General features: G+C 37.6%; 1 pseudogene; it reads left to right on the forward strand.

The window, feature by feature from the left end:
• The first annotated feature begins 3,239 nt into the window (after positions 1-3,239).
• LOC141488244 (14-3-3 protein theta pseudogene) lies at positions 3,240-4,068 on the forward strand (annotated as a pseudogene).
• The last annotated feature ends 10,686 nt before the right edge of the window (positions 4,069-14,754 follow it).

Below are 14,754 nucleotides of genomic sequence, written 5' to 3' on the forward strand. Positions count from 1 at the left end.
GGCTTTGCATCATCTAGCACATAGAGGTCATTTAATAGATGCATATTGATCTAAAGGTCATCATCTACTTATTTCTACTGATCAAGTATCCAAATGGTAATAGGGGTTCATGTATAACTTTTATGTTCATGAGGGAAAAAAGCAGCATCTCTGGATTTCACCTGGTTCTAAAGCCAAATATTAATGATGATCACACTGTTCATAAATCCCTAAAGGATTAATTTCAGACATTGCTGCATTATTATTGTCTTTTTCCTGTAACTATGGGTTGGACCTATGATATGATATAAAAAGTACTGAACTTGAAGTCACAAGATCTGAGTTCATGTCCTGACTCTGTCATTTGATATTTGTGACCTTAGTGAAATTATTTAACAATTCAATAAAAATTATTTTGGCAAGCCTAGGTATGAAGGCATCCCCAGGATTTCATTTCCCATAATGCTTGGGTCTGGGGAGCATTAGTCATTTGAAGAAACTCTATGAACTACATTTCTGAAAAGATTCTATAATTGATCCCCAGGGATGTAGTCCGATTTTTAGGAGGCATTTTGATGATCTTTAAATTGAAAAGGAAGGGCTCTCACAGCCATGGGAGAATAATCAGGAATAGGTAGACAAGCATCAGTGTCTTGGGAAGTGAGGGGAAGAAGATTCATAAATGGAAGTAGCACCAAATCTTACTGGAATCCTGAAAATCTTATGCAAGAGATCACAGATGTCTAGCCTATGCCATGACTTTAGGCATTCTCTAGCCTACCCTAAGAGTCTTCTGTAAAGTTCCATGAAAGAAATGATTCTGAAACTTAAACATATACTACTACTACTACTACTACTACTACTACTACTACTACTACTACTACTACTACTACTACTAGAGTTAGTAGTAGTTCAGAATCAATTAGGCCCATTTCTTGCTATTCTAGGTAGGAAACAAAGGAAAGTATATCATAATGCTCCTGAAACTTGCAGGAGGTTTTATGTATTTGTTATATATAAATAACAAATAAATAAAGGCAGAAAATGATTCTACTACTTTATTCCTTCCTATTATTTCTTCTACTTTTGTCTTAACTAAATGCTTTTGTAATTTTATTAGTCAATCCTGTACGATGTGGAAAAAAGAATATTTTAGCCAATCTGACAGGCGTGAGGTGGTACCTCAGAGTTGTTTTAATTTGCATTTGTCTAATTAATAGTGATTTAGAGAATTCTTTCATATGATGATAAATAGTTTTAAATTTTTCATCTGAAAACTGCCTATTCATATTCTTTGACCACTTATCAACAGGGGAATGATTTGTATTCTTACAAGTTTGACTCACTTCTCTATATGTTTTAGAAATTAGACTTTTACAGTAAATTGGGAAATGATTTTATTGGCCAAAGGATTAATATGAATTTATGTTTAGCACAAAAAAATCTGAATTAGATTGCTTTCTGTCAGGAGGAGGAGGGAGGGAAGAGAGAGAGAGAGGGAGAAAATGTGAAACTTAAAACTTTGCCAAAGAAAGATTGTTGAAAACTACCATTGCATGTAGCAAACTTTTAAGTTTATCTGCATTATCACAGTTTTCTCCATCACTTGATTAAATCTAGACAGTTAAAAAATTATTCTTGATTTGTAGCATTTGCTGATTTCTGAGGTGCAGATATTTACACTGAAATTTTAAAACTTAATGATTGGTTTTTATAGACTGGTTTGAACTGTCTCCCTCATATCTCTGCATGACTAGGCAGCTATCTCTTAAAGCATTCTATTGTTGGGGAAACATTCCACATTTCAGTTAGGAAGCAATTTTTAAAGGTTTCATTTCTTTTTAAAAAATATTTTATTTAAAGATGGAGACAAGAGTGGATCGTGTCTTAGGGGCTCTCTCATAAATCTTTGAAACTAAGGACTCTAATTAAATTTTTGAGAGATAGAACCCACAGAGGGACCCAGTGAAGCAGTTCTCCTACTCAAGGTAACCTGGAAAAGAGCAGAAAGGCTCTGCTCCCTGGGGTTGGAGGGGCGGCCTGCCAGAGGGGTGGCCCTCCAGAGTGAAAGAACTTCAGCCTCCCAGAGGCAGCCTCAGGGAGCTGGGAGCCACAGCTCATAGCAGCGGGAGTAGTTTCCTGAGCTACACCTGGGGGAGCACCAAGCACAAATTGGGGGAAACAGCAGGGGACCTCTGACAGAGAGAGCATGTGAAGCCCAGCCCTCAGGGTACACAACAAAAAGCATGTCCAGATCCAGGAAACATAAGCAGGCTGAGCTGGTAAGCAGGAGCCCCCAGGGCATGAACCCATTGAACCTGGGGAGGGGAGTGAAGAGAGAGAGACTGCTGAGCTCTGCCCCTGGAACAGGACTCTGGGGCTCTGAACACATTCAGATCCTGATCACAGTCTAGGTCCCCCCATAGAACAGTAGGGCCCTTCCCCCACCTCAGCCCCATGGCAGAGAGGGGTGCATATGGTCATTCACAGACCAGGAGGGAGGACAGAGCCTCACACACTGAGACCCTTGTGGGAGTTCCCAAAAAGCTCAGGAAGCACCCCCAAAACAGGCTTAGGCTGGGAAAATGAGCAAGCAGAGAAAAAAGAGCAACACCATTGAGAAATACATTGTCTATGATCCCAAGAAGGATCAAAATACTCAGTCTGAAGATGAGGAAACACAAGCTCCTGCATCTAAAGACTCCAAGAAAAAAAGAAATTGGGCTCAGGCTATGACAGAGCTCAAAAAAGACTTTGAAAATCAAATGAAGGAGTTAGAAGAAAAACTGGGAAAAGAAATGACAGAGATGCAGGAAAAACATGAAAATGAAGTCAGCAGCCTAGTCAGGGAAATCCAAAAAAAAACAAAATGCTGAAGAAAATAGCATGCTAAAGACCATCTTAGGTCAAATGGATAAAACAGTTCAAAAAAGTTATTGAGGAGAAGAATGCTTTAAAAAGCAAAATTGGCCAGATGGAAAAAGAGATAAGAAAACTCTGAGGAGAACAAAACCTTCAGACAAAGAATAGAACTCAGGGAGACTGGTGAATTTATGAGAAATTAGGACTCAATACTTCAAAACCAAAAAAATGAAAAATTAGAAGAAAATGTGAAACATCTCATTGACAAAACAACTGATATAGAAAACAGATTTAGGGCGGATCAAAGTAGGGACAATCAGAGGCGGCGAAGGTGAAAGCTTTTGAGGATTCTTCTGGATCTGGGTCGGTTCTCTCCTGCCCTGCCGCCACCACCTGCCATGGAGAAGACCGAGATGATCCAGAAGGCCAAGCTGGCCGAGCAGGCCGAGCACTACAACAACGTGGCCACCTGCATGAAGGCGGTGACCGCACAGGGCGCCGAGCTCTCCAACGAGGAGCGCAACCTGCTCTCGGTGGCCTACAAGAACGTGGTCGGGGGCCGAAGGTTGACCTGGAGGGTCATTTCGAGCATTGAGCAGAAAACTGACACTTCGGACAAGAAGATGCAGCTTGTCAAGGACTACTGGGAGAAGGTGGAGTGCGAGCTGAGGTCCATCTGCACCACCGTGCTGGAATTGTTGGATAAGTTTTTAATAGCCAATGCTACTAATCCAGAGAGCAAGGTCTTCTATCTGAAAATGAAGGGAGATTACTTCCCGTACCTTGCTGAAGTAGCCTGTGGAGATGACCAAAAACAAACAATAGATAATTCCCAAGATGCTTATCAAGAAGCATTTGACATCAGCAAGAAAGAGATGCAACCTACACACATCCAATTCGCCTGGGGCTAGCTCTTAACTTTTCTGTATTTTACTATGAGATTCTTAATAACCCAGAGCTTGCCGACACATTGGCTAAAACAGCCTTTGATGAGGCTATTGCAGAACTTGATACGTTGAATGAAGATTCCTACAGAGACAGTACCCTTATCATGCAGTTGCTTAGACACAACCTAACATTATGGACATCAGACAGTGCAGGAGAAGAATGTGATGCTGCAGAAGGTGCAGAAAATTAAAATTCATACAGGGTGTCATCTTCCTTTCTCTCAAGAAACCTTTTTACACGTCTCCATTCCTTATAGCTACACTTGGATTTCCTATAGCAAAGAACTCATTCATATGTATGGAAATCAATCATTTATCGTCTTTCACACTACAGCTTTGGGAAAACTCCATTCCTTGATTTGTGTTTGTCCTGGCCTTCCTGGTGTGCGGTTACTGCTGTAGAAAAGTATTAATAGCTTCATTTCATATAAACATAAGTAACTTCCAAACACTTATCTAGAGGACTAAAGTGTATCTGGTATTCAAAAATCTGAACCAGTTCTGCAAGTGATGATTGTGTTTTGTATTACAGTGAAGATATGAAAATGTAGTTAAATACAACTCAAGTGTTTTACATAGCTTCCCCCGCCTACCCCCATAGTCTCATCTTGTTTTTCAGGGTTTTTTTTTGTCAGCAAACAACTTTCACATACTCTTAAATATTCCTTTTAAGGAGGAATCTGGAAGTATTTGGGTCAAATGGAAACAAATTTGGTATTATAGATTTAGGGATCACAAGCTGAAATAGTTCTCCTGTAAGATATGTCCTGTGACAGCATGAAGTTTTCTTACCCTTCAGTTGCTGCTGTTTCATTTGACAATTTCTTCTCAATAAAAGTTCACTCACACTCCTGCCTTTGTAGTTCTGGTGTCCACTTTACTATGAAATAGAAGTAGCATGTAACTACCAGAATACAAATGTTGCTTTTTTTGGCAAATTAAAGTGCATGTCATTTCTTAATACACTAGAATGGGGGAAACCATTAGAAATACATGAATCCAGGCCTAATTTTTTAGTACTTTTCCATGCAGATTTGTGCACATGTGAGAGGGTGTCACGTTTGTCCAGTGATTGTTTATTAGAAAGTTTGGACCACTATTGTGTGTTGCTAATCATTGATTGTAGTCCCAAAAAAGCATTGTGAAAATGTTATGCTCTATGTAACAGCAAAGTAACATGAAATAAAATTGCATTTTATAAACAAAAAAAAAGAAAACAGATTTAGGAAAGATAATTTGAAAATTATTGGAATACCTGAAAGTCATGATCAGGTAAAGAGCCTTGACATCATTTTCAAAGAATTACTACAGGAAAATTGCCCTGATATCCTAGAAGCAGAGGGCAAAATAGAAAGGGAGAGAATCCACCGATCCCCATGAGAAAGAGATCCCAAAAAACCAACCCCTAGGAATAATATAGCCAAGTTTCAGAACTCCCAAGTCAAAGAGAAAATATTACAAGCAGCCAGAAGCATACAATTCAAATATTGTGGAGCTGCAATCAGGATCACACAGGACTTAGCAGCAACTACATTAAAAGCTCGTAGGGCTTGGAATATAATATACTGGAAGGCAAAAGAGCTTGGAATGTAATGGAGAATCAACTACCCAGCAAAACTGAATGTCCTCTTCCAGGGAAAAAGATGGACTGTCATTGAACCAGGGGAATTTCAAATGTTCCTGCTGGAATGGCCAGAGCTGAACAGAAGGTTTGATCTTCAGATACAGGACTCAGGTGAAGCATAGAGAGTGGAAGAGAAGGGGAAAATATGAGGGACTTAATGATGATGAGCTGCATGTATTCCTGCATAGAAAAATGACACTTATAATAATACTCATATGAACCTTCTCAGTTAATAGAGCAGGTAGAAGGAGCTTTTATAGTTGAAGCACCAGAGAAAGCTGAATTCGAAGATAAAATATGGTGTAAAAATGGAGTCAATAGAAAAAAGGGAAACATAATGGGAGAAAGAAAAAGGAGAGGGGGGAATAGGCCAAGATATTTCATATAATAAGATTTTTCTTTATTACAATGAGCTATTGCAATGATATGGAAGGGGGGAAGACAAGGGAGAATGAGGGAATCTTCATTCTTATCAGAGTTGGCTAGGAGAGGAAACAGCATATATATACTCAATGGGGTATAGATATCTGGAGTAAGAAGGGGGGGAACAGGAGGAAGGGGGAGATGTAAGTGATGGAGGTGAGGATGGATCATGGGGGGAGAGTGGTCAGATATAACACATTTTCTTTTTTACTTCTTGCAAGGGGCTGGGATTGGATGGCCTGTCTGGGACCATAGGGCCAGGTGGATGTTGGGCCTAAGGGGTGGTCGGGGGGTCTGGGTCTCTTGGCCCCATGGCCAGGGATCTGTCTACTGCACCACTCAGCTACCCTACAGCAGAGTCAGAGTGAAAGGAGAGAGAAAATATAGTACATGGTAGTGGAGAAATACGAAAGGAGGGAGTTGCAATCAGTAATGGCAATGGTGGAAAAATATGGAAGTTACTTTTGTAATGGACTAATCCTAAAGAATGTGATCCAACTGAGAAAGAGTTGTTGGTGTTGGAACAAAGACTGAAGCACATTTTTATTATTATTATTATTTTGGGGGTGGTGCAGGGCAAATGGGGCTGGGTGGCCTGCCTGAGGCCGCATAGCAGGGTGATTGTTGGGTGTCTGAGGCCAGATCTGGACCGGGGTGCTCCTGCCCCTATCCACCACCCAGCCACCCCTAATATTATTACTATTTTATTTTATTTTGGGTCTTTTTTTTTTATTTTTTTGGTTTTTGCAGGGCAGTGGGGTTGGGGTGGCTTGCATGTCACATGGCTGGGTGATTGTTGGGTGTATGGGGCCAGATATGGGCTTGGGTGCTCCTGGCTCCAGGGTTGGTGCTCCATCCATTGTGCAACTTGGCCATACCTACAATTATTACTATTATTTTTATTTAATTTTAATTTTTTTCTCTCCCTTTTACTTTATCGCTCAAGTGAGTCTATATTTTTTTGGGGAGGGGGTATTTTGTTTACTCTTAAACAAGAATATTTATTAATGTATAAAAACATTATTTGTACAAAATGAGAATAAATAAATATTACATTAAAAAATAAACTCAGGTCCTCCTAAAAAATTTGATTTATTCATTTATTTTTTCAAATACATGCAATGGTAATTTTAAGATTCAATGATGTCTATAAAGAAAAAAAAAACTAATAAGATATTGTACCTGCCATAAAAACCTGAGAGTATGTAATGTATTAGAGAATAGAAGATATATGTCAAAGAAATTGTGTTCTACATAACTGTAGTATAAAGGGACAACATGACAGGCACAATTAAGGAAGCAAAACCAATGGATGATAGAATTTGAGTACTGGAAGGAATAGAATCCTGTGCCACCATGGAAATTCATCAACTAATGGTGATTTGAAATTAGAACTTCTGGAACTATCTAATGAAGATTTCAGATAAAAAGAATCCAGAAGGAATTCCAGTCAATAATTCATGAATTCATGACCAGAGAATACCAAACTGTGACTGAGCTCTGGTACTTTGCTCCCCAACTTGTTAGAAGATATTATAAGCTATGAAACAATGTCATCACTATCTCAAGAAACTACCTTGAACTGAGAGACAGCATCAGTGAGAAATTTCCTCAGTTCCCTTACCTCTGCAGACCTGGGAATAATTCCCATTAGCAGACCCGTTTCCCCAAAGTTTAGTCTCTCCACCTTTTCCTAAAAGGGGAGGGAGTTAAGAGTAGAAGTTGAATTGTGCTTCTGCAAATAGCCTCCCCTTGTGCTTTCTGTTCTTACATTTGGTAGAACTTATTCATTTTTATGAAAATAAAAAAAAGGCAAGTCACTATTCATCTTTGTTGACCTATGCTTAGCACATAGCAAGTGTTTAATATGTTTATTGATCTACTTGTTGCATGGATGATGTTAACAGCAGTATAGAGGTTTGAATAAATATGTGAAGCTAGAGAGAGAGAGAGAGAGAGAGAGAGAGAGAGAGAGAGAGAGAGAGGCAGACAGACAGACAGAGCAAGAATTCCTCTTCATCCTTAGGGACCTATAAGTGGCAGACATGAGGGATTTCCCTCTGGGGGATAGCAGCTACTTCAGAGGTAATTTGCAAACCTTCTCAAATTGATAAGAAAAAGATATTTTTAAAGATCGTTTTCAACACTCATTTTTGTAAGATTTTGAGTTCCAATTTTCTCCTCCTTTCTTCTCTTTCCCTCTCCCCAAGACACCAATTAATTCTATATAGATATACATGTATAATCATTCATGTTAATTATATTTCCATATTAGTCATATTGTTAAAGAAGAATCAGAAAAAAGGGGAAAGAAAAAAGCAAAAATTAATATATTTTGATCTGAATTTGGACTCTAGTTCTTTCTCTGGATGTGGATAGCATTTTCCATGTTGAGTCTTTTGGAGTTGTTTTGGATCATTGTTTTTCCAAAAACATCTAAATCTATCATAGTTGATAATTGCACAATGTTGCTGTGACTGTATACAATGTTTTCTTCTCACTTCACTCAACATCAGTTTATGGTAACCTTTCCAAGGTTTTCTGAAATTCACCTGCTCACGATTTTTTAAAGAAAAATAGTATTCCATTACAGTCATATGCCACAATTTGTTCAGCCATTCCCCAATTGATGGGCATCTTCTCAATTTTGAATTCTTTGTCACAACAAAGAGAGCTGCTATAACAATTTTTCTACATGTGAGTCCTTTTTCCAGAAAAAAAATGAATTTTAGACAAGGAGTGATTCATAACCTAAAGGTAATGAAATGTCCCTAGATGAAAAAGAAATAAGTACTTTGAGAATAAATCAAAGATCTAAGATCAGGGATTCTTTAGCATGTGTACATTTCCTTTTCAGTCTTTACTAGAGAAACAGTGTTCCTCTTAACTTTATTTCAGGCAATGGTATTAAATGCCTAAATTCTGAGGTTGCAGAGGCTTCAGGATTTTATCTCTTCTGCTTTATTAAAGATCCTTAATTTTCCTCATCTTTATTCTTATCCTTATCCCAAGGAAGGCCAACAAAAGTTCTTTGAAGACAACAAAAAGAGTTGGTACACTCCTTTTGATTTCCGTTGTTTTTTCCTCTCATGTCCTTGGCTCAGCTTCTTCTCATGGTTGTCAGAAGAATCAGCTGAAAGGGGAAATGGGGGAAACAGTAAAATAAATGCAGCTCTGAGAAATGATGACATTTATTGGGTACAAGCTGTATGAGGATATCATATTTGACACCATGGGGAGTTAGCACAAGCGTTGGAAGAAAGACATAGTCCCTGCTTTTGAAAAATTCACATCTCTGTGATCTTTTGAACCTGACCCAAATGCTTTCTGTCAGATTGGCTATATCTGTGCAACTGTCAGGATTTTCCTTGTAGAGTTCCCCCAAAGATACAAGGTTAGGCATCCAACCTCCCTGTGCACTACATCAGACAGGATGTGGGGCTTCCAGCTTAGGAGAGACAGATCACCTCCCCCACGACCTAGCTCTGTTGCTCTCTGGGCTTTTTCATGGTTTTGACTCTTGATTTTTTTCATGCTGTTTTTCTCAGTTCATACAGCATGTCACAGAATCACAGTATCCAGGGACTTCAAAAGCCTTCTTGTCCAATCTTATACCTTACTGAGATTCCTCTCTATGAAGTCCCACAACAAATGGCCATCTTCTCCTTTGCTGGAAAAACTCTAGTGATTGGATTTGGCTAGCTCCAGGGGTCACCCATTCTACTTCTGCAAAGCTATAATTGCCAGGAAGCATTATTACTCAAATTTAGAACAAATTTACTTCTTCATTTGCCATTCGTGCTCCCAGGTCTGTCATCTGGGGACAGGTCTAATATCTCTCTCTTCCAAATAATGGCTCTTCAAATACAAAGGGATCCTGCCATGTCTGAGATTTCTATTCTCCAGGTTAAATATTCTCAAGTGATCTTCACATGGCTTGGTCTCAAAGGCCTTTGCTCTTCTGTTGATCTTGACCCGGTTATTCTCTATTTTAACAATATCTTTCCTAATAATGTAAAAATAATAATAGCTAGCATTTATTTAGATCTTTGAGATTTATAAAGTGATTTATAATATTATTTCACTTTATCCTATGCTATAGATGCTATTATTATCTGAACCAGAAAAAAATTCAGTGACTTCCCTACAGTCAAACAGATAGGAAATGTCCAAACTTAGATGTGAATTTAGGTCTTTTTGATTTCAGTCCCAGAGCTTCATTCATGGCATCATCTAACTTTCTATAGCATGGTATCCACAAATAAGAAGATGGTTCCAAAGGCTTAGGGTAGTCTCCTTATAGAGAATCTTGCTCTCTTTCTCTTGGTCCTACTTCATCAAATCCTCTGACACATTCTGCTCCTGACTCTCCCCTGCATTTTTTGTCTTGATCTCCTTCCCCTGCATTTTCCTTTTTTCCATCCCAAAGCTTCAACCAACTTTTACTCAAGAAGTCTGACCCAGGTTCATCTTCTACTGTAACTGCTGACTTCTACTCTTGACTACCTCTACCCAGTGTTGTCCAGGCTTCAACTTGAGAAAGGAGGCCTTGTGAGGGCAAGGCCGAAGTCTTCAGTAAGGTTCTATAAAATATCCTTCTCAAGAGGGCACTAAATAAACCATCGCATACTTTTGTTCTTGAAGAATAAGACAGTGGCATGGGGGAATTCTCAATTTGATTTTCTTGTCATTTGGGGACATTTTAAGGAAAACACAAAGGTCATTCCTCTGTCTGGGTCACATTAGGTAGCAAAAGAAAATCAAGTAGTGGGGCAGCCATGCCAACATGCACATTTTTAGCTTTGCCTCTTGAGCAATCTGGGGCAAAACAAGCAGAGGCACCATCTACAATTATACAGGTGGCACAGCTGGAAGATGGTATTGCTTGCTGATCTAGTAATTGATGGATAACAGGAGATGTCTGAGCAGGGATGTTAAATTACTTTCACTGTGGGAATAGATTGCATTGCCACCACTGTCGCTGTATTTATTTAAACCACATAATCATTGTTGCCATTTTCAGTGCCCATGGGAATTAGATGTGTCTCTATTTATCCAGTATGGAATGCACAGACCACACAACAGATTCAAGTCTAATCAAGGACCCCCGGTACTTTGGGCAAAAAACTCAACCCAGAGCTGAAATGGAAGGGAAGGAGTGTTATTCTCATACATTACAGATTTGCTAATCAATTCAATTGCAAAATCACAGAAAATATTCTCACAAGGAAGATCAACATGTATCTAAGTAGGGAACTACTAATTAACTTGTCCCAAGACTTTGTGAGTTGATTTATATCTAAATATGAAGCTCTTCATTTCAATATCCCCAGGCATGTTGCACCATCTGGTTCCTAACTTGTCAAGAACTACCAATATGTGGGATAGTTCAGCCTTGGGTCCAAAACATATTGTTTATGGAATTTCTGCATCCTTTGGGATGACAAAAAATAGATTTCTGTGAATATAGTGAGCTCTGGGAAAGTATTGGTAGAGAGCATCTCTTTGACCAGATTGCTATAAAAAAGCCCCACCCTCCTTTCCTAAGTGAAGATTCCTAAGGCTTATACTGCTTTGTTTGGAGGTGTGGGGTAGAAAATGTTCAGCTTTGGACATTTTTATTTCTATTTCCTAGTAAAGTGCAGATGTGTACTTTCTCAAGGGTGTATCATGATATCATTGCCCTGTGAATGCTCTTCAGGAACCTAGAAGTCTGAGGAAATAAGCCTTATGTTTTCTGTAGCAAAGTCTTTGTGATTTTAACTGCATCCTCCTAGAGTACTCAAGTGGCCTCCCTTCTCCAAGTCTTTCTGCCCTTTTTTGGCAGGAAGTGTGAACTTTCTCTCTAGTGTAACATTTTAGCAAAGTCAGACTCGGGGTAACTCTTTTCTCTAGTTTACTTAATTCACACTTTCTTTGTGGAAGGGAAAATAAGGTCTAAAGCATTTCTCTCTGAAATACTTTTAAATTATCAAGAACTGCCAGTATGTAGGATGGTACAGTCTTGAACCCAATGCATAATGCATTTGGAATTTCTACATCCTTTGGGATAAAAGAAAAGTTTCTCTGAGCATAGTGAGTTTGGGTCTGGAGGACTTATGGTTAGAAGACAAAGTTAATTCTTTTTTAAAGGAAATTCTAAATTCAAGCATGGTGTAGTAGAAAGGATGCTGGATTTGGGGATCTGAATTTAAATGATTAAGTCAATGATCTTAGAAAAACATGAATAGATGCACAAAATAATGAAAAGCAAAATCAGCAGAACCAAGAGTATATTGTATATAGTAAGGCCAATATTGTTTTTAGACTCATGTTAAGTGATTAAGTCATTTTGACTATCATAAATACCCAAATGAACTACAAAGGACCTATGAAAGTAGATGCAATCTCAATCCCAAGAAAGAATTTATAAAATAGAAGTATGCATAGAACGATTTCATATACATATACATATTTGTGTCTAATATATATGTATATATTTAAAAGAATAGCAAACTGGACATAATAGATTTACAGGTCATGTGCAATCATCTTTTTTTTCCTATTCTACTATTTTATAGAAATACTTGCTTTCTTTATTAAGTTCAGAATGAAATAAAATTAAAAAAAAGAAAACCAAATTCTTCCTCTGTCACTTTCTAAGTTATAGCTGTGTGAGTGTCTCATACATAATATGAGTGCCTCAATTTTTTTTTGCAAAATGGGGGTAATTACCAACATCTACCTTCCAGGTAGGAGAAAAAAAAAGCTTTTTGTAAAACACTGAAAACCTTAAAGCCTTATATAAGGCTATTGTTATTACTATTTTTTAAATTAGCTTTTCAGTCTTTATATTCCTCACTTTCCATCTCCTGACTGGTCATTCCCATGAGCCTAGAATTCTCTCCTTCCTTATCTTATACCAAATGAGATCATGTTCATAAAACACTTAGCCCAGTGTCTAGTCCCTAATAGGCACTATACAAATATCATCATCATCATTATTATTATTATTATTATTACTATTTCTATTTCTATTTTCTATCTTCCCTGACTCTCTCACATTCCAGCTAAAATCTTCTTCAGGAAAGCATTTCCTGAATATCTTTTACTATTAATGCCTTCCTCTACTTATTTCTTCTGATATATCTTGTTTATACAAAATTGTTTGTATGCTGTTTCCCCCATTAAACTATGACCTCCTTAAGAGCAGGGGATGTCTTTAACTTTTTTTTCTTTGGAATTCATTTGCTTAGCACAGTGTCTTATATGTTATTAGATGGGTATATAAAATGCAGGGCCTGGAATCTAGGAAGATCTGACTTTAGATCCTGTTTTAGTTACTAACTGTCTGACCTTGGATAAGTCACTTAAATTAATAATAGCTGGAAAGTCACTGCCAACATTTATTTTTAAAAAAAAATCAATCAATAAGCATTGTCTAAGTATCATTAATTGAAGAATGATCAAAAAAATAATTGTATTGAATATCATAACATTCTACTATAAAGAAGACAAATAAACACGAAAACACGTAAGAACACTTGTAAGAGCTATTTAGTACTGAATGTCAAGAAGAACAGGTACAAAAATTATAAAAGTGTTAATATAAATAAAAACAATAACAAAACCAAAATTCTGGGTAATTAACATAACCAAGTTTTGTCCTACAAAAGAAATAAAAAAATCTTCATTGTTTTTCATAGGAGGGAGATTTTAGCTGTAAAACATCATATATCTTATTCAACTTAATTGATGTATAGGTTAGTTTGCTGAATTGCTTGTTTTTTCTTTCTTTTTTCATTATTTTATTTTGTAGGGGATGGTTTTCTAGATAGGAGAATAGAAGGGAGATATACAGAAATAAGAAATCTATTTGAAAAGAAGAAAAACTTATACTGATGACTATTTTCTTTTCGACAAGTGAAAACATAGATGATATTTTCTTAGTTCACAGGGGCAGGTCTTCATTTAGGTCATCCTATCATTTATCAGTTTATTAATTCAACAAGAATTTATAAAGAACCTACCATGGATAGGGCACCATTTAGATTGGGGAGTTACTATGATGGTCCACTTGGGGTAGATCCTTGGCTAGACACAAAAAAAATGATGCATCATAGAACTTAAAAATAGAACTGTCCTAAAGTTGCAGAGTGGTGCTGATGCATTTCAACAAGAGACAATTCAGCTAAAGTGTATTTGGAACCAATTCCAAAGATGCCCAGAGATAGAGAAAGGAAAAGAGAAATCTCCTTTAGTCAGAAGGCTGAAGCTGCATAAGGATGCTGATGAAGGGGGAGCTGAAGACTTGGCAGGAAGGCACCAAGAAGAAATGTCAAACAACAGGGAATCACTTTCAGAGAGGATTAAAAGGCAGACTGTTGTTGCTGGTGATGGCCACTTTGCATAGCCAACAATTTCTTGGTTATAAGCTGCACTTATTTTCAAACTTTGCTCCCTAATATCTGCCAAATTTTTACTCTGGCAGTAGTAGAGCCATGATAGAGATGAAATCAAATAAAATGGAGTCATTTAAGGAATTTATCATCTATAAGATGAAATAAGCCATAGGAACAAATAGATAATACAAAATAGATTAGTACAAGAGCTGTGAACAAGAAAGTTCATTGGAGGAAGAAATTACTCTCAGGTGATTTCCAGGGGAAAAACCTAATGAAGGAGATGGAATTTTGATTGGTCCTTGAAGGGTGAGCAACTAAATGGGAAGAGGGGTGTGTGTGTGTGTGTGTTATTCCAAGCTTTAGAAAGAACAAGGAATTGAGTTTATGCAGTACTGTCCCAAGGCTAATAGTCTAATAGTCCTTAAGGGATTGGCTAGTGGAAGTCCTTTTTATAGGCTCATATTTAGTAAATATTACAGAAGACTTCCTGGTATACCTTCTTATTGTACTTTTCTTTTATCTAAAAAAAAAGTTT

The sequence above is a fragment of the Macrotis lagotis genome, chromosome 1, assembly GCF_037893015.1.
Source record: "Macrotis lagotis isolate mMagLag1 chromosome 1, bilby.v1.9.chrom.fasta, whole genome shotgun sequence".
Classification (NCBI taxonomy): domain Eukaryota; kingdom Metazoa; phylum Chordata; class Mammalia; order Peramelemorphia; family Peramelidae; genus Macrotis; species Macrotis lagotis.